A 25,181-nucleotide genomic window follows, 5' to 3' on the forward strand; every position below is an offset into this window, starting at 1 on the left:
TGGTAAAAATATATTTGAGACTACCACCACAAGTACACAAGCAGAGAGAACGAGGGCGAACAAACGAAAACACCGCAGAAAGCGCCCGGACAACGACCGAAATGTAGCACACGACAGGCGCGAGTCCGTGCCCTGACGTCACGCTCGCGGCGCTCGCGGCGCCCCTGTAGTTCCTTCTCGTGGCTAATAGTGCACAACGCAGGTTCCTGACAAATTGTCCGAAGTCCGGCAAGTGGTTATGATGCTCCGGTCTCTGATGAATACTTTTCAAATTCTCTTGAGTAACCTGCATACGCCGTCAGCGCGAAGTGCAATCCAAGTGCTGGATGATCTCAATTCAGTACTTGCAACACCTGAGTAAACACCATGGCTCACCCGCGTCCTTCCATTCGCACTGAAGTCAAAAAGGCTGGGTCTTAGCTTAACAATGTACTGCCACGCACTGCAACGTACAGCTGACGGCCACCGGCTGATCGGTGTTCACTGGTGAACTTAGCGTGCATCACCAGCTATGGGGAGCACCACCGCTTATGTAATACCCTGAAAGGGGTCCTTAAGGGACAATAAATTATGATGATTAGCTTCAGGCAGCAGTGTAACGGCAGCCTAACGCATCGGCAGTGCACTTGCTTGGACTTGACTGATTTCCAGGCGCGTTGCTGTGTGCACACACATTGCAACGTCTATCCCGCTTTCTGCTTTCTGTTCCCTCTTTCTCTTGCCCCAGTGTAGGATAGCTAACCGGACGCTTGTCTGGTTGACCTCCCTGCCTTTCCTATCTTTGCTATCTCTCTCCATCTCTCTCAATTTACCACTGTGATGATTAGGACGTTCGTCACATGTTTTCTGCATCACAAGATTCTAACGCGTAATAAAGGTTCTTGCGGGAATTTTTAGGAAACAAGAACAACAAACGTGAAGAAAATTTTCGTCTTTTATTGTTACTCTTGCTTCTTTTACATTCAAGTAATCAGATGACCGGTATAATGAGAGCATCCGTTTATAAAATATTTACGTCTCATGCTTCCTGCATCGCTCATGCGAATAAACAGACGTGCCAGCGTAACAAATCCGCTCAAATAAATGCTTGCACTTGCTTGCCTTCCGCGTTATGTGATTTTGACTGGGTGAGATAATGTCTTCTTTTATCACCCAAAGCTCACAATCTGAAGCAAAAGGAAGAGCATTGACCTGCAATTCATCAATTGCATACAACTTTCTTTGTGCCGACTTTTGGATGTTAGCAAGTATAAAAGAAAAATAAGAGACTCGTGTTGAATACCCCCAAAAACAAATAATTTTAGTTAGTCTTTTTACGCACTATGTCAAAATAACATTACTTATTGGCAAGTGTCGCATTAGGTTAGCGCGTATATATGTCGAGCGTAATTCTCTCCAATATTGCAGCCGAAAGCAAAGTACGTGAATAACTTACTTTTCTTTCGAGACGGCGTAGCTCCGCAATATCTTGTCCCCTAGCGCTACAGCATTGGTATTCCGCTAATGTCATAACATGTCTCAGCGCGATAATACACTAACCCACCGTAATGCACGTGCAGGTTCAAAGAGAAAGGAGAAAAACACATGCAGTCTGTCTAGAATACAAAGCATGTTACAGATTGGGAATGCTGAAATACAGGTTGAGGAACTAGGTGCTGGATCTGCCCACTGCCATTTTCGGATTTCTATGTGTATTTGCGCAGCCGCCTTCCGGCTTCGGAGACAGGCAACACTACGTGGAGGGCAGATCGCAGCATCACGCAGCAACTCGAGCGCAAGTGGTTTGTTGTCTGTGTGACCTGAGTAATCTTGATGTGTGAAGAGGTTCATTGTTTAAAATATGGAAATAACTGCCATCACAGATGCGCAACACAAAACCAGTAAAAGGCGCCAAAATATCAACGTAGTTGACGACACGACAATAAATGTGTGCTCCTAAGGTTCTTTTTGGTGTATTGGTGAATTCAGCCACATTGGACAGTTATTGCGCCAGTTTGCACCAATCAGACAAGTCTTACCAGCCCTGCGGGCCCATGAGAATTGACAAGATGGTGAGTTCGATAATATGGTTGCATATGTCGTCGTCCAGAGCACCACCCCTGTGCTTCTCATGTCTGACGGCAGTGCATAACTGTGGAGTGAAGAGCTGTGACACCAATAAAAACCTTGGCAGATGTATGCTAATCAGAGAAAGTCATGCTTCAAATACATCTGAATTTTATGACAAGTTCGACACCTTGAATTCTTGGTGTCTCTGTATGACTATGTGGTATCGTCTCAGATTTGCTGGCAGTGCATGCACATAGTTTTATACTGTGCATTCTTGCTTCCATTTCTACTCATCTTTCGTGCCCCCTTTCGTTCACCACATTCCCCAGTACAGGGTAGCCACAGGGAGGTGTCCTCCGCTTAACGTGCGCTATTTCTGCCCCTCATTTTAAAGGCAGCCAAAAAGTGAGCCTTGGCATTTTTAAAGGATAAGAGCACAATCGATCTTGGCACCCGCACTCAACACACGCTGGAGATGCCCAGAAGGCGCTTCCCTCTCAAACCTATTCGCTCGCAGCGCCCTTGGTCAATTTTTCAATTACACGGAGCTGCTTTAGCAAATTCCCAAATCAATCGCATTCTAGAACACTCAAGTCAGCATTCTGCTTCCTTCAATATAGTTTCCATTAGCGTAAAATGTATCACCGTAGCGTTGAGAAATAAAAATTGTTATGAAGACACAGCGGCATGTTTGCAGGTTTTATCAAGGGCTTCCAGTACAAAGAAAGATGTACTCACCGCGTCTTATTCCATAGTCAAAAGTTACTTCATTTTCGTTTTGTATCATTTGAGCGATGTAACATTCGCCGTCGTAGTAGTAAAGGATTCTGTAGTATACGGACACTGTGCCTTGAAGAATCATAAATTTTAATATAAGTACATCCTGCGAGTATGCGTGCCGGCTTGGGTACGTACTAGGTATACGTTTTATTAAGCTTAGAGGATTAAAAATGAACTAAACGAATTGTTTTTGGAGCTCGTTGCCGACTCAGTGTCGCCTGAATAATGTTTGTTCAACCTGCGTTATCTTGTTACTTCGCACTGCGATTTGAAAATATAAAAAGGAACACAATCATTTTTGGCTGACGAGAAATTAGAAGAGAGGGCAATAACAACTGCGTGTCTTTTGCATACAAAATGAACTCAGGGGCTTTACGTGCAAAGCCACCATCTAGTTATGAGGCCCCTTGTAGTGTTGGACTCCAGAATAATTTTGACCACTTCGGTATATTTGATGTGATGTGCTTTACTTATACGGTGCCAACGTACCATGTACTCCAAAGGCCCATGCAATTGTTGTGTACATGATGACACGATATCTGTGTCCAAATATTTTTCATCTAATTTGCTGCCGATTGACATAGATATTCAGAGAAAAGGAGGGGATGTATCGCCGCAGAACTAACTTGTTAAAGCATGCGTCCATTTTTATTTTGCCTGTATGCTTATCACCAGTTTTCCAAACACTAAGACACTTATATGTTTGTGTAGCACCACCAATGCCACGGTATCTTCCAGTACTCATTCTATTCAGTATAATAGATGATTTGGTTTAGTTGGAGGCAAACAGGAAGGAAATAAGGGAAGGCAATGAGACGGCCTTCTGCTCGGCTACACGACAAAGCAGCCGGTACGCAAGCGCAGGCCCCTGGTGTTGGCTGAAAAACAAGCCAGCAGGTTATACAGTGATAGGCCGAGCTCCTATAAAACACCCTTCTACATACATGGAAGGCTTCAGCGTTGTTATGTCGACCGTCTATAATGCTGACCTGGGATATCTTACTGTTACCCGGAAACTCTCGATTACAAAAGTGAATAACCAAATATAACATCAGGGGCCTTATAAGGTAAAACTATTCCAATATGTTTCTATTCCAATCTCCTGATATCAAATTTGCGTAATTGCTGACGCAAGGATCGCGTTGTCACTAGCAGGGTTGTCTGAAAAGACCAATCAAACACTCTCCTCGTTCATAGGAGGCCACTTTTGTTTGATTGAAATCCAAATAACATTGCCTACCATGTGTAATCTGTACTGTGTTCTACTTTATTCTTTAGATTTGTCCTGTTGCTCTTCCTTTCATCTTTCTTTGCTTCATTCCTATCTTCCATGTCTGTGTTGCTGTCACCTAATAATAATTGCCTACACTGAGCGGTTTGTCTTATCTAATTGCCTGACAAGAGGCGAGGAGCACGCTCAAGTGGAGAGGAATTTGGTAGGGACAAGACACTGAACTGAAAATCGATAACCGGATGAAGAGGGTGGTGCCGGTGTTTGCAATTGGTCCGCTTTCCCTTATTTAGCTTCCGGTGGCTCGTCGACAAGCGCAGCGGCATGCGATGGAAGCATAAGATTGATGCTAAAACGGATCCACAGTAAACAAGAGTTTGAAAAACGAGGTCGTAAACGTGCCGAAAGTGCTCTAAAACGTTACGTGTCCATGCAAAAACATTTATTGCACGCAAATAAACCCATGCTCTCCGACAGGTGCGAGTAGCCAGTGCCTGAGCGATCGGCCGCAGCCACCTTTTATTCGTTTCGAGCGGGGCAGCCTGCGGCTATCCAGAAGAAAATTCAGTTTTGCTGGGCATATTAATGCATCTTAAACGTGTACACGTCACTTTGACGCGGAGAGTTCTTGCGGTTTTGTGACTTCGTGTGACAGGCAGGTGAATTGGATGCAACCGGAAAACTTTTGAACAATAGCCGAAGGCTAATGGCTAGAAGGCGTCGAATCATCATCATCATTATCATCATCATCATCAGCCTGGTTACCCCCACTGCAGGGCAAAGGCCTTTCCCATACTTCTCCAACTACCCCAGTCATGTACTAATTCTGGCCATGTTGTCCCTGCAAACTCCTTAATCTCATCCTCCCACGGAACATTCTCCCGCCCCCTGGTACGCTTCCATTCCCTTTAAATCCAGTCTGTTACCCTTAATGACCATCGGTTATCTTCCCTCCTCATTACATATCCTGCCCATGCCCCATTTCTTTTTCTTGATTTCAACTAAGATGTCATTATTCGTGTTTTTTACCTCACCCAATCAGCTCTTTTCTTATCTCTTAACGTTACACCCATCATTCTTCTTTTCATAGCCCATTGCGTCGTCCTCAACTTTAGTAGAATCCTTTTTGTAAGCCTCCAGGTGTCTGCCCTGATCATGAGTACTGGTAAGACAGAGCTGTTATAAACTTTTTTTTCTTGAGGGATAATGCCAACCTGCTGTTCATGGTCTGAGAATGCCTGTCAAACGCACCCCAGCCCATTCTTATTCTTCTGCTTATTTCAGTCTCATCATCCCGATTCGCGGTCACTACCTGCCCTAAGTTGATGTATTCCCTTACCACTTCCAGTGCCTCGCTACCTATCGTAAACGGCTGTTCTCTTCCGAGACTGCTAAACATTAGTTTAGTTTTCTGCAGAATAATTTTTAGACCCACCCTTCTGCTTTGCCTCTCCAGGTCAGTGAGCACGCATTGCAATTGGTCCCCTGAGTTGCTAAGAAAGGCAACATCGTGAGTGAATCGCAAATTCCTAAGTTATTCACAATTACCTCTTATTCCCGATTCTTCCCAATCCACGTGTCTGAATACCTCCTGTAAACACGCTGTGAATAGCATTGGAGCGATCGTATCTCCCTTCGTGACGCCTTTCTTTTTGGGGATTTTGTTGCTTTCTTTATGGAGGACTACGGTGGCTGTGGAGCCGCTATAGATATCTTTCAGTATTTTTACACACGGTTCCTCTACACCCTGATTCCGCAATGCCTCCATGACTGCTGAGGTTTCGACTAAATCAAACGCTTTCTCGTAATCAATGAAACCCATATGTAAGGGTTGGTTATATTTTGCACATTTTTCTATTACCTGATTGATAGTGTAAATATCGTCTATTGTTGAGTAGCCTTTACGGAATCCTGCCTGGTCCTTTGGTTGACAGAAGTCTAAGGTGTTCCTAATTCTATTTGCGATTACCCTAGTAAATAGTAAAACCTCGTTAATTTGAAATCGGTTTATTCGAAATCCCGCGTAATTCGAAGGTTTTCGGTGGTCCCTACAGTTTTCATGCAAATTTGCCGGATAACTTGAACAGCCGCCATGCCCATATCCGGATAATGCGTCAGTTTGAACCATGGCCCCCGTGATTTTTCCGTGCCTCCGTGATGCGCAACAAAGAAAAATTGTGTGCCAGTATTTTGGGGCCAGTATAGTTGCCGGATTGGCAGCCACGCGACACTTTAAATCCACTTTCTGTTTCTAAACAGGGAGCCTGATGCACGAAAGGTAGTTGAAAAGAGACTTGAAGCAGCCTAGGAAACGCTGAACAGGGCCGCTACTGTGAACGAGAATGTGTGTGACAATGGAACGCAGACCCCCGGTGCGACAGGCGAGGGAGTGTCAGGAAAGTACGTGGAATGCGTGCAACGTGATGAAGAGTTTGCTGGAAAGAGCGGCACCTACCTTGAGGCCGCCACGTGGAAAAGCAGGAGCCCAGGGGACAATGCCCCTTGTAGAGTCCGAATCACGCGGAAAAGGACTAAGGGAAGCAGGCAGAGGTAGAAGAGCGTGAATGGGTGATTATCTTATCGCCGGCGATTCAAGCCTGGGTGGGTGCTCAAAAACAATTTGGGAGAGGGTGAAAGGCGATACAAGAGTGGCGGTAGGGACATTTCCAGGGCGGACATTGGGTTCTGTAATAGAGCGAGCAAAAGAAAAGCTAGCGGAAAATGCCCACGTGCGCAGCCTTGTCATAGTAGCAGGTGGCCTAAGTGACGTCCTTAACAGGATAGGGACGGGACTAGGCCAGCGCTTGGCGAAGGGGGTGGACGACTTGCGCAAGCTATCCCCTCAGGTGCAGATCGTAGTGTCCACGGTACCGAGGTGCCTGTCCGTGACAGTTACGTACGAATAGCCGTAGTGGCTGCTAAAAAGGAGATATGGCGAATGAGCCGAGAGGAAGGCTTCGAGGTTGACGAAGTAAACGGGGAAGTGAGAAGATGTGGTGGTTTTAAGCCAGACGGAATCCACTTCAATTGCAGGTTGGCACGAGAATTGGGCTGGTGACTTGGTGGTCGCGCTGTTGCTTTTTAGGGGGCCCGCGGGCGCTCAGGAGGCCAGAGTAGATAGTAATGAAGAAGTTCCCATAGGAGAATCAGAAGAGCATCATCGTCGATAACAGAAAAAGGAGGAAAGCAAGAGAGTTCGCCATGCAATTGGCTACATAAACATGCAGGGCGGCAGAAGAAAGTAAAAGGGGGCAGAGATGGAGGAGCAGTTAAATAGCGAAAAAATAGGGGTGTATGCGGTTACAGAAACGCACCTTAGAGACTCAGAAGAGCCGCCAGTTATCGAGAATTATGTTAGGGAAGGGTGCAACGGAACTAAGTTGGAAAGAAAGGGAGGGGGAGTCTGGCTACTGACAAATAGATGTCCATGAGAGGGATCGCGAAAAGACCGCCTTCATAACGCCAGACGGCCTTTATGAGTTCAAGGTTATGCCATTTGTACTGTGGTTGGCGCCTGCAACGTTCCAGCTCGTGATGAACATGGTTTTAGCGGGATTGAAGTGGCAAACCTGTCTTGTTTACTTGCATGACGTCGTCATCTTCGCGGGAAATTTCGACGATCACCTTAGGCGGCTTGCGACAGTACTAGAGGCAATCAAATAATCAGGGCTTACTGTGAACCCGGAAAAGTGCCGCTTTGCTTACGATAAGCTTCAGTTTCTAGGCCACGTCATCAGCCAATCTGGAGTCCGCCCCGACCCGCAGAAGACAGCTGCCGTCGTAAACTTGCCGCAGCACATCGACAAGAGAGCACTGCGTAGATTCTTTGGCATCTTTGCCTACTATAGGCGCTTTGGGAATAAATTTTCACGCATCGCCTAACCAAACACATCAAACGAAATGTGATGTTGAGTTCAATTGGGAAACGTCGCAGGCCGACGCGTTTCACGAACTCAAACGATGCATGCAGTCGCCGCTGGTACTTGCACACTGCGACGAGGACGCGGATACCGAAATCCACAATGACGTCAGTAGCCTAGTCCTCAGTGCCGTCCTTGTCCTGAGGAAAGACGGACTGGAACGGGTGATATCTTATGCTTGCCGCTCGCTGTCAAAAGCGGAAGGCAATTATTCTACGACTGAAAAGGAATGCTTGACCATCATTTGAACTACAGTAAAATTCCGTTCTTACCTATATGGCAGGCCATTCAAAGTGGTCAGCGACCATCACGCGTTGTGTTGGCTAGCTAACTTAACGGACCCTTCAGGCCGGCTCGCGCGGTAGAGCCTCAGTCTGCAAGAATATGACGTCACGGTAATCTACAAGTCCGGACGAAAACACTCAGACGCCGACTGCCTATGACGCGCTCCCATCGATCCCCCGCCACAAGACAACGAGGAGGACGACGACGCCTTCCTTCCAATGATAAGCGCGGAATATTTCACTAAACAGCAACGAGCAGACCCGGAGCTAAAGAGGCTTCGTCAAGTATTTGGAAGGGAACACCGACGTTGTCCCTAGGGCATTTAAGCGCGCTTTCTCTTCGTTCACGCAACAAAACAACCTGCTGGTGAAGAACTTCTCACCAGTTCGAGCCAACTACCGTCTTGTTGTTCCGTTAGCGCTGCGTCGAGAAGTACTGCACGCCCTACATGACGATCCAACCTCGGGCACCTCGGATTCTCCCGGACGCTGTGGAGGATACAGGAAAGGTATTACTGGCAGCGTCTGAGCACCGACGTCGACCGTTACGTCGAGACATGCCGAGACCGTCAGCGACGCAAGACACCAGCCAGAAGGGCAGCACGATTACTACAGCCGATCGAACCTCCTTGCCGACCATTTCAGCAGATCTGAACGGATTTGCTTGGGCCGTTTTCGACGTCAACATCTGTAAATAAGTGGATCATCGTGGCGACGGGCTATCTCACCCGCTTCGCTGAAACTAAAGCTCAGCCGAAACGAAGCGCAGCCGAAGTGGCGAAATTTTTCGTCAAGAACATCCTTCTGCGACATGATGCCCCAGAAGTCTTCATCACCGACAGAGGAAGAGCCTTTATTGCAGAGCTCACCCAAGCCATTCTGCAATACAGCCTGACAAGGCATAGCAGGATCGGTGCCTACCACCTCTCCTGCTGCGTGAGACAAATGGTCTCACGCAGCGCCTGAACAAAAATTGGAGGACGCTTAAGCTTCGCCTTCAAGAGTGGAATGCGACAGCGTTCCCGTCGACCCGCCAAGGGGTGTAAGACAATGGGCTACGGCGCAGCAACTACGCGCCCCGCATCGGACGCGGTGAGCGTCGAGCAACGCAGCGTTCGGCGCGACAACGAAATGTGCGCCTGAGCAAGCGACGCACGACTGAGCCTCAGAAACACCTCGTTTCTAAGGCAACACCGCGTTCACTAGAGGCGCTTTTGTACCGCTTTGAAGCATCGAACTCGTGGCTCAGTGAGAGCCACGAGTTCGATGCTTCAAAGCGGTACAGAATGGAAGCTTTGCTACACATGCGTGAATTTTAATCTCATCACGTAACCCCAAGTGAGGGTGACGTATTTTTAGCATACGTGTTGTGTTCTTCGCGCGGACTGATTTTGTAAACTGACGTGTTGAAGTCGGCAATAAAGAAAAAAAAAAAAAGAACTCGTGGCTCAGTGGTAACGTCTCCGTCTCACACTCAGGAGACCCTGGTTCGATTCCCACCCAGCCCATCTTGCAAGTTGTTTTTTATTCATGAAGTGCCTGCTGGGATTTATCGCTCACGGCCAACGCCGCCGACGCCGACGACACCGGCTTTTCTGCGACACGAGCTCCTTAACGCTGTCGCGTTAGAACCCTCGCCGACATGCTAGCAATGTAGGTCGACGTCGAGCACAAGACGTGTGACGCGGTCCAGCCGTACGTAAGCATTGCTTACTACACGGCGGTGCAAGAAACAATACCGATCACGCGTTCAGGCTGGTTTACGGCAGGAATCCGACGACTACTCTAGACGCCATGCTGCCGCAAGTCTGCGACGAAGAGAATCTTGACGTCGCCACCTATCTCCAGCGCGCCGAAGCCCGACAGCTCGCCCGCCTGCGGATCAAGAACCAACAAGTACCGACAGCCGACACTACAAACATCGACGATGCTACGTCGCCAGCCCGGGGACCGTGTTTGGGCTTGGACCCCTTTACGCCGACGAAGACTGAGCGAGAAGCTTTAATGCCGATATTTGGGGTCATACAAGATCATCCGATGCAATGGCGCACTCGACTATCGTGCCAGACGGCATTTCGCTATCACAGCGGCGCCGCTCACGACCTGAAGTAGTTCATGTTGTGCGACTTAAGCCGTTCGACGAGCGCTAATGAACTTTGGAGACGTCGCATCGTTGAACTTTGGATTTATTTAGATTGTGGCACCTTGTACTTTGTTTTTTTTTTGTTTTTTGTTACTTTGTTTAAGAAGTGACCTTTTTTTTCACTCTCCTGTTATGTTTGTAGCATCGGGACGATGCCTTTTGAGAGGGGGGAATCGACACGTGGACTCGTTTATCTTTTACGGGTGAGCGCTTTTAACGTCTAAGAAACGTTAGCGCTCAGCGCAGGACGTATCTACATGTATCGGAAGTTTCTAGAATGGTATCGATGCTTCTATCCGCTGTCGTCAGCGAACCTTGTGTATCCTGATTGCATGTTTGCGCGACGCGAATGATGTAGAACTTTGTGGATGGTACGCGGGCCCCAGCGGTTACTCTGGAACATTCGACGACTGATCTATAGAAGCCGACACGCTTGACCCGCAGATGAGATTTTGACGATCGCTGACTGTGTTCGCCGTTGTCGCCGTTCCTTAAGCGTAGCCTGTTTTTGTGGGCAGAGGTTCGCCCAATGAAAGTTAGTTTCGTCTTTCACAGTATTGCTACTGTGTTCTTCATACGTCACTCCACGTGACAATTTAATAACCTTGGGCAAACTGGAAGCGCAGAATCGTTTACAGACGCTATCTCTTTACCGAAAACGTACAGTGGACGCCACTGCGTGCGATCGCCTCGATGGAGTCTCTCAAACCTGCTTCTTGCGTGAAAAGTAACCAAACGCTGAGAGTCAACTATATGAAATTTGTTCATATAGTGGGCTGTCTCTATCACCAAATGGGGCATAACAGACTGAAGACTCAATCCAGCGATCGCCCTGGTTCGCAGCGACCGACTGCGCCTCTGCATGGATGCCCGCGCACAATGTTTTGCTTTCGCTGTGAGCGCTTTTTTGCACCATGCCCTGAGCTTTAGGCCGCAGCATATGAGCATTTGACAGTACACTAGCAACAATTGTTGCGTGGACTACGGCGACTGTGATGTGCTGTCGCGTCGATTCAATCTTTTTTTGTCTTCTAAATTCTTAGATATTTCGAGATTATTTCTCAATTTGCGTCGCACTGTATGTTTATCGGTCGTCTGAATGTACGATTTCTCTCGGCGTCTTTTTCGTAATCCAGTGAATTAATTCATAACACAAACATGACCATATGCTGTGCCCTTTTTTTTTAATGTGCGTCTTACCGCTTCCTTTCCGTTCGAGCAAACTTGCCAGTGTCCAGCATCAACAAGTTCATAGAACAAACCGCCATTACATTAGCCGGGCAGCGGGTGCGGGCGAGCGTCTCAGTACGCGTCTTCTGCTACTTACCGAACATCGCACAGTCCCGGCGCCGTAAGAGAAATGTTCCTCGCGTCTGTGATTCCAGCATACCCGAGTTGTAGCCGATGGCTGTCTGCCGGTTCTAAGTTTTGCCAGCCAAGCTTCACGCAGCTCCTTGCCCTGCGGCTACGTGTAAATAAAGCTGACACACCGGGCTCCGTTGCGTACGTCCGGCACTGCGGCATCGAGCAGTAGCCTACACACCTCCAAAGGCAGCCACTATCTATTATAGTACTTTCAAATGCTGTCAAGCAGACGCCCAAGGCGGTAAAGCCTCACCACTTAATCAGAACCGCGGCGCAGGTGGGACTTTAAACTTTCGTTTTCAGCTTGCTTCAGCGCTTCCGAAGCAGCCGACACGGCCGCTGTGTTCACTTGATCCCTCATGTCACATTACGCCGACGGCGGCGCTAGCTTTTCCAGTGGCGGAGCTCGCCCCCAATATTACTCTATGCTATAATGCTCTATTTAGGGGATCGCTTGGGATAGCGTGTGGGTGACACGTGGGCGCGATTCACAGTAGCCACCGAAAACAGACCTCCGCATATCAAGCGCTTTGTTCTCATATAAAGCGCGTTTATAGTCCGAAGTTTTCGCCTCGTAGGCAAGCGTCGCTTGTTGCTATGCAGGCTACGCCGCTTGCGGTGCCCCAGCTGAAAAGCTATCCTCTCTATACTTCGACACCCGCGCCGTCGGCTTGCCTTTTCAGAGCTTGCGCTGAACGACCTCCTACCCGCGCGCCGCATTGAACGGCTTCCCACGACCTCGATGAAGCAGCGTGGGCATGATTTTGCATCGTTAAGTGCAATGTGCGTCGGCGTAGTCGGCGCGACCAACGCGCGTATGGAACAAGAGCCATCTCGATGTCGGGCACATTGGAAAGCGTTGACTGTATCCGGTTACCTCGGCTGCGCCAGTCTGTCGAAATGTATATGCTGTTGTTCTCGCCAACCTGACGTAGCGTGTGTGTTTGGCGCGCGTGCTCGCGCTACGTCTGGCTATCTATGCGCCTATATAGGATCTTTGAATTTGCTCGCCGCATAACAGCGGTGAACAAACGACGCCCGCTACACTGGCGTCATCTTGTAGCCATCGTCACTGCAAAGCGGCAATACACTTTTCCTCTCGCACTTTCGTCATACCCTCCTTCGTTTCCCGCTTCATGCTTTCACTCTAGCCTCCTCGTGGCGCTCTCTTCGCTTTTCAATCCCAGCTGCGCTTCGCCTTCGCTCTTTCATCCTTCGCTCTGCTTGTTCGCTCGGTTACGACGCCAACGCTAAACGCACGAACGGTTGGTTAAGAGCTGCGCTCTAAAACAAGATTAGCGAGAGGTATACAAGTATGCTGGAATGGAAAACATGTATAACATAGCTGATTATATCAAGCAGGTGACTATTTGTCACCGCCCTATTTAATGGGGGTGCTAATAAATCATCATCATCATCAGCAGCAGCAGCAGCGCCGTATCGTGCCACATGTCACGCAACGTGAGATGGGCGCCGCGTCGATGCGTGCGAACTGTGCATTGTGCTTGGGTAGTATTAAAGAAAATTATGGCGTTTTACGTGCCATAACCGCTTTCTGATTATGAGGCACGCCGTAGTGGGGGACTCCGGAAATGTCAACCACCTGGGGTACTTTAACGTGCACCTGAAAGTAAGTACACGGGTGTTCTTGCATTTCGCCCCCATCAAAATGCAACCGCCGTGGCCTTGATTCGATCCCGCGACCTCGTGCTCAGCAGCCCAACCATAGCCACTGAGCAACCACGGCACGTTTGGGTAGTATTGCACCACGTGTGATCATATGTAGGAGCTTCATCGCATCGTGCCAGGCGTCAAGGGATGTGACCTGTGCGCCTCATAGTCTCGCTGACTGTGTTTACCCTCTGGTACACACTGTGACGCCTCCTCGCAAGGTACGAAACGCTGCTGAAGAAGCGAATTTTACAGCTACGCACGTGACTGCAACCAGGGTACGTCAAGCTAAGCAGGCCGCTTTGGAGAGAGACCACCAGCCGCAGCTCGCCCTCAACGCCGGGCGGACAGATCAGTTGGTTCTCTTGAAAGCGACGCAAAGAAACCTTGCCGCGAACGGCCTCTAGTGCGTGGTGCAGGAAATGGAGCTCTTACAGGGCCGCTGATCCAGCTTACACTGCGGCTCTAATGCGTGTGCCGCACAGGCCTACACTTCATTTACAAAACTTGTATTTAGCCGCGTAAAAGTAGTCCGCTGAACCAACTAAAATTAGGATGGACACATTCCAGAGCTCATTTGCACCGTGAGCATCAGCATGTTAGAATGTTCTATAGTTTTACTCTGTCCTTGACTTTCTTGGAAATCTAACATTACCATAGAGATCTATTGTATCTATATATTTTGTTTTGAAAGCAGCCAGCCGAGCCCTGTTAGGCATACACTGAGGAAAATCTGAAAAAACTTTACCTGTGGTATCTTCCATATCAAATGGAGTGTAATGAATAACGTTCGTTTTCGTTGAATTTATTGTAGCTGTAAACAGCGTAGGCTCCCTGTGAATAGGTTATTTAGGAACGTTACTGCAAGAATATGTCAAGCATTTACTACATCTGGAAAATCCGAATTTCAACAGTAACAACTGTTTAATGTAGCAGTTGGATATTGTTGCTTTCTTAATTTTTGCAACAATATAAAATAAATGGAGGACAACAAACTATAAATTTGACTACAGTTTTGGCGCTTGCCTTACATATTTCTAGAAAATGGCTCTTCATACGGCACAGATGTGAGCAGCCTTTTCTAGAACACGCGGTCTGCGGAGCAAAGGCAGCACCGTGTAACGTGAGCCGCTGGGTTCGATATAGCTCTCCGCAGCGCATGCGTGGCAAAATGAGCCGGGTGCCTGCTCATCGCTTCCTTGTTCCAGTTCCCACCTTATGCGTTCGCTTCTCGCCGCCAAGGCCGCGCTGCACGTCTATGTGGCGTTAATACGTGTCACATACCGAGTTGACGAGGTGCCAACGCCGGGCCAAATTCCAAAGCAGACAAAGCGGCCTCCGCAAATAACCCCACGGAAGCACAGACAAATAATAAGAGGCCTTCTGCGCCAGCGAACGCAAGTTGTGGTCCAAAAACCGAGTCAGAGCCCAGAGTTGCCTAAACTCAACAAAATCTATATTTCAAATAAGGCACTTACATTCACACACGCAAGCTTCGGCCAGGCACATCACAATGAAATTCAGGCGGGTATCAACAAAGCTGGAAAATAATTACCAAGCACTAAGACTTTAAGCACAAAGCACTAAGATTTATTAAGCACCGGTACAATACAGAATCAGTAGGAACGCCAAGTGTCCACTCGTATTGCAACCTTGTTGGTCTTGAGCCAGACGTCCTCGGCGTAGGTCTAGCCAAATCTCGAAGAAGGAACTTCTTCCGGAAATGCAGACGCTCCAAAAACTCATCGGCTAGCTTGTTTGGGAATCACCGTCTTCTGCAGATGGTCGGTCTACACGGCGCATCTATTCACTCGAATGTTCTGATCGCCTCGGATTCCAGCACTGTCCTTTTATCACCTCCGCCGGCGTTTTGCAAGAGTGAGAGAGAGAGAGAACGCTTTAATTAAAGGCAGAGATTTTAGTCGGCGTACAGACATCACTGACATGCTACTCTGCATGTGGAAGGGAGTTGGGGAGAGAAAGAGACAGGCTCAAAAAAGGAATAATTTTTAATAAATCTATGGTTACTTTGCTGAGCTAAGCTGCGATAGGCGAAAGCCTATCTATTACTGCCTTTGTTGCTGTTGTCTGTACTGTTCTGCGAATGGACAGTGCCGATCCCGTGAGCATGGGATGCATTCACAGCCATATGGCTGCGAGGTCGTCGCTCTCCCACGCACCCACTCGCACAGCGCTACTGGCATGGCGCCTCCTCTCCTTGCTCCCTTCGCCGGTGATACCGCTTTCCTCGGTCCACCATGGACTGCGCCCGGACACTCATGAGCCACTAAAGTCTTGCGCCTAAACACTGAGTTTTCTGACTCATGGGCAACAGCGTGCTATGGTAAATTCCTTCAGTGTATGCACCGTCCTAAAATGAGGTGACATAATTCGCTGCGTAAAAGGTACATGAGGAAGACAGAGGAGAACTATAGTTTGTTAGTTGACCAATGTTTTCTAATTATGTGAATAAAAAGTTCATCACACGCCTCTCTTGTGTGAGGCAGGCTAAAGATCTTAAGATAGAGTGAGATGATAAAGGTCTCTGACTAAGCGAACGCATGCATTGTTCATAGAACGCACGCTCATCGGCATACCCTCGACAATCAAACAGGGTATGCTCCACGGGGCGTTTCGCGAAGTGTCTGATGGAATCATGCTCCTATAGCACGAACAAAGCGTAGGAATCTTCTAGACATTTCTCGCGTTTTCGGCGGCGGCCACTGATGTAGGCGGCGACTCGTCCGTCGGCGCACGCTCAAGCTCTCTCTCTCTCTCCCCCAGTTGTGTCGAGGTCTGCAAGGGCGTTTAGGCACGCGTAAAGCCCCTTAGGCACGTGCGGTCTCTCTATCCACTCCTTCGCGTATCTTGTAGAGGTTTCTAAAAGCTGTTGATAGCGTCGGCTGTCTGTGGCGTGTCCGTTCTATCCCTCCGTCGAAGCTGTCACGGAGCCGAGCTACTCATGTGCTGCCCTGGGTAATACGCAGCGCGCGCTTTGATTATGCGCACTTTTATGATTATATGACATTGGCACGGGCGTCCAGTGCAGTGCCATGCCGCCGTGTTTTGGGCAAGCAAGCACAAGTGATAGTGGGTGACCGCGCGTTTTCCTATACGCACCACGCTCACCGGCCGTGTTGTCTGTTTGCCTTCTCAGCTCAGAACGGCAGCAAGGCGCTGCAATGGCCGCTTTAGCAACTCCATATTAACGCCACACAGGCATGCAGCGAGGCCCTTGTGACGGGAAGCGAACGCATAAGGTGAGATTGGAACAAAGAAGCGATGAGCAGGCACCTGGCTTATTTTTTGGTGTTTCCTTCAACTACAATTGTTGCGCTGTATCTACGTTATTCAGAATGAGCCAGTTTCGACCAAGTGAAGGTGCTGGGGCTCATTTTGCCGCGCAAGCGCAGTTGAATTCTAGATTGAACCCAGCCGCTAACGCTAGATGGCGCTGCCTTACCCGGCAGAGCCCATGGCGGTGCGTTCTGAGAAGTCGGCTCATCCCTGTACATTTCAAAAGCATTTAGGAAAATAGGCAGCAACACACACACACACACACGCACACACAAAGCATGCGACTAAGGATAAAGCGGAATAGTTGGGCCGCCCCAAAACAGGCGAGACAACTAGACGGGACAAGCTCGCTTTTCTTTTCAGTCCCAGCTGTTTCATTTCACGGTAGACAAACATGCATCACTTACTCGCCCAAAATTTGTCTCTTCTAAAGAACAAAACATGAGCGCCTAAATAGTAAGGTCGAAGGCACTAAATAATTATTTACTAATTACCTTACTGTCCATATTTCAATTTACAAATTCCAGCGATGGAGTTCGCAAGCGGATCCTCTTAGAATGAATTCTCAGGATGACACCAGTGTCGAGATAATTCCCTAACTTTCCGGAAAAATGCTTTGGCGTTCGACTTAACAAAACGTCCTTATATGAACTGAAACACAAAAGTAATTTGGACGCCCATTCCCGCTAACGTTTTTTAATTGTGATCACTTCAAGTAACGCCGTCCCATTGTCTTCATGCCGTCGTCGATATAGTGCCGTCATTTACCATCGAAGTCAATCTACAATCGTCGTTCTATTGTAATCATAATGTCGTCATTCAATCATGATGTCGCCCTTGTCATAAAGTCGTAATCAGAGAGTCGCTATCATTGTCCGTCCATCATAATTCCGTTGTAGCCTTGCCATCGTCACTCCGGCGTCGTCAACCGATTATCACGGAATTTTCGTCATACTGGTTTCGTGATACAGCAATTGTAATGCAGTGGCCATCATACACTCACCATCTCATTTTCGCATGCCGTTGTCATGCCATCGTCGTTATAGAATCGTTGACATGCATTCGTTGTGACACCGTCTTCGGGATGCCGTCGTGGTCGTTTCATCGCCATCATTGTAACTGCTACATCTCACTTGCGTGTCATCATCCCATTGTCATCATGCCTTCGTAGTCACACCAGCTTCATCGATCCGTCAATGTCATTCATTGTTCGTCATTCTGTCGCCATCCTGCTTTTATTCGGTCATGGTTATGTGAATGTTGGCATGCTGTCGTCGTCATTGCGTCGTCGTCACACAGATGCTATCATGCATCTGTTGTCATATTGACGTCGTCTTGCTGTTTTGGTCGTGTCACCCTCGTCATTCATTCTTTTCCAGTTGTCATACTGTCGTCGTCACACCACACTCGTCATCTATTGTCCTTATGTGCTTGTCGTGAAGTTCTTGTCATTACACCATCGTGACATTTTGATAATCGTTATCTCATTCTCCACATGCCGTCATCGTTAGACGCGTTTGTCCTTCGATCGGTATCATTTCTTCATTCCGTCGTCACTGAATCGTCGTCATACAGTCGTCGTCCTTCCTTCATCCCTATTGCAGACCTTGGCATGCGAATGCCACAGAAAAGTGGGACGCTATCGGATTATGTGGCATACAGCTCAAGGAAGGGCAGTCTCGTCTTTACCACTATGTGTTTAATAAATGTGACTTCAGGAATATGGCCTGCAGCTATGTTCATCGATTGCTAGTCGAATTACCATCGTCCGTCATTCTATGAGTTCTACGATAATTTTCTTTTTAAGTTGAGGAGTTCGCCCACTTCGCACTAAACAGACAAACACAAAGCAGCGGCACGGAAAGCGAGGTCCATGTTGCCCAATGCTTATCATTGGGATTATATTTATTCGCTGGTTTAGTGAAAGCTTGCCGTAAAAAGACGCCTAGCCTATTACCAGCTCTGCCACAAACCCTTTGCTTCGCTTACGGCAGCGAAAAGCAGTCGGAGGTCCCCACAGAACACAGGTGAAAGCATCAGCAATCGCGCCTAATGTCTTTAGTTATGCTGTCTAGGGCCTGGCTTTGTCTTTCGCTGTCTTCGGCACAACGCATGACTCATGGCGCTTTTCTGCAAGTCGAGAGATGGCGCGGGACAACATGAATGTTCTCTATTGCAAGTGATCAGGAAGTGTGATGTGTTGCAGCTTAACGAAATATTCTGAATCCATTGTTATGTCGATCGAATTTTGCATTAAAATAAATGTGTAGTCTTACCAATCGTGTCGTTCGTCTTCACGGGCATCTAAAATCACGATGTCCGATGTGTCATTAAAAATGATGTAGGACAGTTCCACGCAATGGTTTCTAGTTGAAAATGTAGTGCACGCGTTGATGCTTCTCCAAAAGAGCAAGTAATCATCAGCTGAATGAAGAAGCTGTAAAGAAGATTGGAGTTGCCTTCACAAATATATCAGCACTCCTTATTTATTGCGGACTTCCACGAAACTGTGTAGATATTACGGGACTGATTTTGCGGGTAAGCGAAAACTTGAAGTCAAAACAATGGGTATATCTGTGGATTATTCATAAGGTACTCTATATCTTACGTAAATGGAGAGCTATTATCGATGCAGCCAGTCTCTCCCTCAATGGTATAATATCATTCAAGCTATAGAATTCCGTATATCAATAAAAAGTAAACTTGTCACTCCTAATTCCCGGACTTCCTATCTATTGCAGACTGTTTTCGATGTTTTGCGTCCGTTTTTTGTGCTATTGCGGTTTTTAAATGCTTGTAATATCTGTACGTTACATTTTTCAATTAGAAGACACGTCGCTTATGTGGTCTTGTTCTGTATGTACCCGTTCTTTGCACGGCTGGATAATTAAGAGAGAGTTCCCCGTCGTATATGTAAGTTGTCTATCTCCTGCATGATTTCTTTTCAAAATATACTGTAATGTGGTCCATCGAACCGTACTTCTTATACCGTATATAGGCTAGTTACGGTTTTCATTCTCATAATGCATGCATATGTTATTTTATAAATTTTCGGGCGATATGCAGGCGCAGTAAAAAAAACAATTCCAAATTTCTTCACTGTTACCACTAAGCGCATTCAGCTGGGCACATTGCGTCAAAAGATGAGCTACCAATGAATGAAACATTTACGGAAGCTACGTCAAATGCTCGACTATTGTTTTATGATCTAGAAACAGCTTATATAGATCTTTGCACGACGAATACGCACTTGTGGAGATCGTAACCTTAGTATATTCGCCGAGAATTGGTAGTCATTGATGACTTCAAGCAAAATTGACATGCAAGTTTCTAAACGTTATGGCTGCAATGTCATCAAAAATCTTTCTCGACATGACACGACAGGGCATCACGCGCACAATAGTTTCATCATCGGTTTTTTAATCGATGGTAGTGGTGTCAGGGCATGATAACCTTTGGCTGCGTAAATCACATTGTTCATCGGCTGCTCGCCTTGAAATTTGTAACCGGGACTCCGTGACACTTTAAAAGTCGGTGAGTCTCGTTCTGCAACTTTTCAATTGATTCGACACAGTGTGCCTTGTTGGTAGCTTTCAGATTTTTCTTGTTGCCGTTTACAAAAGCTGATGAATAATTCATCGACACCAAAGTACCTCCAAATTGACGCTACCAATCTTCAAAGCATACTAAGCTGCTTCGTATTTGAAGCTAGTAGTGCAGCTTGCACTCCGCTCCACTGCAAAATGGTTTGATGGTTAACTCACACATGGTGACCTCTGCCATTAAACTATATTCACGGTGTAAATATAGATTGTAATCTAAATTTACGGTGTAAATTTTTTTACACCAGCAGGCTGTAGTAAACAAAATTCAGCAATATATCTACAAAACAGCGTATGATGACTACAAAAATTTGGTATTTACGTTCACATTGCACAATGCAGATCCATTGCAGGTTGCACTGAAAAAAAGAAACTGAAATTTACGACGTGGGTATTCGCCTTACTAGCATAACATCCCACTTCGTCTAAGCTCGGCGTGCAATGTTTTCAATTTATTCGGAACTCGTAAAAGCATAACCAAATTCCGCGACGCTTGTTCACTTTTCTTAGCGGCGCCGTGATAATTTATACTGGACATTTATACAGCGACGACGTCCCGGCCACTTGAAGCATCGCAATGCTCCATGTAGTATAGCTTTCTCCAAAAGACATGAGGAAGGAAATTACTGCATTCATATTTGCGTGAAGGAGCTCGGATGCTTCGATGTGTCATCCTTTTTAAGAGTTGATCAGCTATTCCCTGTCTGCGTTCTACATATCCCCATAATATCTGATGCAATCAGTGTTGCCAATTTAATGAATGACAAGTTTCGCGAACATCCATGAATAGAACGTATTTATTGCTGTATAGTCTACATTAGGAGTGATTTCTGAAATGTTTTATGCGGATGAAACAATTGATTTTAGTACAATGAGAAGCCGGTTACCTTCACTGCAATTAACCACGACATACGGCCTCATTGAGCAGAGACCATAGTTGCTTCATAGTGGTCAGAGAGCCCACTCGCCCTACAATTTTCTAGCAGTGGCCTTCGCGAAGCAACTTACGGCCGCCTACTTGCAGCCTTTACCAAATAAATTGGCTTCTAGGATACCATTCTAAGTAAATTCTTTATCGCCAATGTCGGTAACCGGTAGCCGACGTTTTTGTCGCCGCTAAAATATTTGTAAATGTGTCCCCAACAGACACAAAGGTTTCTAAATGTAGTTATAAAATCGACAAAATGGCAACGCCTCGAGAGACAGCCGCACACGAAAGAGATAGGCATCATAGCACGTGCTTGCATGCTCGCTCTTCGTAATGAAACCTCAGCGAACAGCCTCCCAATATGCCGCGCACTGGAACCGTACACACGCAGCAATGCGGGCATACCGACGGTCGGCAAACGTCAGGTTGGAGCACAAAACGTGTGGTTTTCTCCTTCAGCCCGGCAACACATTTGATGAACCAACTTTAACTCTAGAACAACCATTTCTTCTCTACCCAGGCCCGCATGTTCTTCCTCACACACACACAGCAGCCTGCACTTTAAAAATTTTAACTCCCTTAAAGGCGTCAATGATTCTCCCATGGGTGACACCCTTTTTGAGTCTATAGCAACACCTCAAGCATACGGTGCTAAGTAATACCCCACAAAGGAAAGGGTGTTAAAATTACGGCTGTTAAATATAAAGCACCCTTTAAGACATGGGTGTAAAACTGATAACACCCTTCCGATATGAGTGTAAGACAGACACCACGCTTTCAATATGGGTGTAGCATAGACAACACCCTTCCAAAAGGGTGTTATCGCTGCAAGTATTTTAGCGTTCACTACAGCCGTGTAGTTAATCGACAGAATGGCTGTTGTGAATGCTGCCTAGTCTTAGCTATGGTACTACCTTCTGCATGAGTCAGAATCCATGACGCATCGCCAAATTGCGCTTCAGGTCTGTCACGTGGTAGTACATATAACGTGCAAACCTTTCAGGCAAAAAATTTAAGTTTCACAATCGCAGCAATGCACGCACCCCATGGTTTCCCTCTTCTTCCTCTGCAGCGATAGTACACTACCGGAGGCATGCAGAGCGCAGCAGCAAAGGATGCTGCACTAATGACACAGAATGCCCCGCTCCTTGGCCCACCAGTGCTTATCACTCCATGAAAAAACCACACAAACAAAAGCATGATGTTACATGCATTTCTGAAATGATAAAAAACTCCACTTTTCTTGGTCAAAACTTTTCGCAGCAACGCCAGCTCGACCACGAGAGAAAGCCACCACAGCTCGTTGTAGCTCATTGAATGCAAGAGAGCACAAGCAATACATGGATTGGCGGCGGTAGCCAGTGCAGTACTACAGAAGCATACATTTACCTTCCAAGGAGACAGTTTTCACCCTGTTTTAAGCACAACTTTTATGCCTATATTCATTAAGATGTTATCTCCACGCAATGGTTCTGCTAGTATCTTCACATATAAAATGACTAAAGGTAGCACTGAAAGCCACAGCACAAAGTGCAACAAAGCCCTTCCACTTAGGGTAATGTTTCAGCATATACAACCAAAACTGCATGCGTAGGTGTGTATTGTGTTTAATATACAAGCATGGGCTTTTTTGCTCAAATTCCTGTATGCTGTGTTTACAGCCAGTGACCTGCATATGCCCAATAATTTAGTTCATTTTTCACCCTGTGCTTGCACTGAATATCCCACAGGTAAATTAAGATAGACTATCAGAATTACTGTCAGCTAGTAAAAGGTTACATAGCTGAACAGAATTATTGTAAAATTTGCGACAAAATGTGAGTAGAAAAATATTTATTATTTCATTAAACATAAATGGCTACATAATAAGCTAGGCACATTCTAAAAGTAAAAATGAAGCTAAGGAGTAAAACCATAGCAATGCAAAGAAATAAGCCCCCAATAATGGCACAGGCTTGTTCAATGAAATTTTAAGCAGAAAACAATTTGTTCAAATAACGTCACAATAAACTACCACATGTTTTCATTCGAAAAGCACTGCATCTGATCATAAAGTACGAAAATAACCTACACATAAAAAGAACTAGTCTGAGTGTGCCTATGTGAACAAAACGTGACTAGTAGTAACTAGCGAGCACTGCACAATATTCGAACATGAAAATAGTATTAGTAAAGACATATAATTGGCTCAGCTGAAGTAACTGCAAAATATTGCCAATATCGCAAAAACATTATAAAAACTGGGCAGGACAGAGCACTCACATATAGTTGCAGTTGCAATAAACACACTAAATCTAGACATAAAAAGTCAAAACTAAACTGCCGGAAACTTTGTCATGTCCCTGCAAGAGAAACCACTGAAAAACAAAAGGTCCACATTTTTCCAATCCATCTGAGATTACTGGGTAGATTGAACTTTAGACACATGGCCCCTTTTGTTTCACAAATGTTCTGTTCCCAATACCTATGCATTAACACCAGCCTTGGTGAACGAATGACTTGCACTAATATTTTGAAGAAACACTGGTAAAAATTTTGCTTGTTCTCAACGTTCAGTTGGGACAGTATACTTGTGTGCAGTTTTGAACGCATTTCTCTATCAGACTCAAACACCATGTTTTGTCTGCACACGTACCATCTACCGAACACCTGGTTCAAGATAGCTTGCATCTCGTAGTGTGCAGCCGCACCGATGTCACAGCCTTTTTTAACCTAGGCAGTTGACAAAGCTTCAGCTGTTACAGTAACCTGCGACTGCTAGTAAAGATGCCATAGGGTCAGGTAGCAAACACAGATACCGCGGAGGAACGATTTCAGACTACAATGTATGAGTTGAGGTGTGTAATTTGTGCTTTAGTTCAGTATCACTGCCATACTGTCAACTGTTTGTTGCAGCTCCTAAAGCTTCCACCACATTGACAAAATAAATTGGGACAGTTCTTCAGTGTACTGACAGATGCTCAGCTGCAAGCTTTCTAGAACCATCCATTATCAGCAGACAGTGCCAGTGCAGCCCATAATATGTTCCTATGGGTGGGAAGCCCAACCAGGACGAAGGAAGAGAGGAAGTACACAATACGAGCGCAGTCTAACAACTGGTTCATCACCATCATCATCATCACCAGCCATGTTACGCCCACTGCAGGGCAAAGGCCTCCCCCATAATTCTCCAAAAACCCCGGTCATGTACTAATTGTGGCCATGTCGTCCCTGCAAACTTGTTAATCTCTTCCGCCCACCTAACTTTCTGCCGCCCCCTGGTACGCTTCCCTTCCCTTGGAATCCAGTCCGTAACCCTTAATGACCATCGGTTATCTACCCTCGTCATTACATGTCCTGCCTATGCCCCCGATTTCCTTTTCAGGATTTCAACTAAGATTTCATTAACTCGCGTTTGTTCCCTCACCCAATCTGCTCTTTTATTATTCTTTAACGCTACACCCCTCATTCTTCTTTCCATAGCTCGTTGCGTCGTCCTCAATTTGAGTAGACCCCTTTTCGTAAGCCTCCAGATTTCTGCCCCGTAGCTGTGTACTGGTAAGATGCAGCTATTATACACTTTTCTCTTGAGGGATAATGGCAACCTGCTGTTCATGATCTGAGAATGTGTGCCAACGCACCCCAGCCCATTCTTATTCTTGTGATTATTTCCGTCTCACGATCCGGATCCGCCGTCACTACCTGCCCTAAGTAGATGTATTCCCTTACCACTTCCAGTGCCTCGCTACCTATTGTAAATTTCTGTTCTCTTCCGAGACTGTTAAGCATTACTTTAGTTTTCTGCAGATGAATTTTTAGACCGACCGTTCTCCTTTGTCTCTCCTGCTCAGCGAGCATGCATTGCAATTGGTCCCCTGAGTTACTAAGCAAGGCAATATCGTCAGCGAATCCCAAGTTGCTAAGGTATTCTC

At 46.6% G+C, this 25,181-nt stretch overlaps 1 long non-coding RNA gene across 1 annotated transcript; it reads right to left on the bottom strand.

Moving 5' to 3' along the window:
* Positions 1–945: 945 nt before the first annotated feature.
* On the bottom strand, positions 946–14,245 carry LOC142571129 (uncharacterized). Its single transcript, XR_012825773.1, has 3 exons — positions 14,192–14,245; positions 2,788–2,898; positions 946–1,166 (listed from the first exon to the last, which is right to left on the bottom strand). It is a non-coding gene; the product is annotated as an uncharacterized LOC142571129 (long non-coding RNA).
* Between the last annotated feature and the right edge of the window lie 10,936 nt (positions 14,246–25,181).

The sequence above is a fragment of the Dermacentor variabilis genome, chromosome 2, assembly GCF_050947875.1.
Source record: "Dermacentor variabilis isolate Ectoservices chromosome 2, ASM5094787v1, whole genome shotgun sequence".
NCBI classification, from domain to species: domain Eukaryota; kingdom Metazoa; phylum Arthropoda; class Arachnida; order Ixodida; family Ixodidae; genus Dermacentor; species Dermacentor variabilis.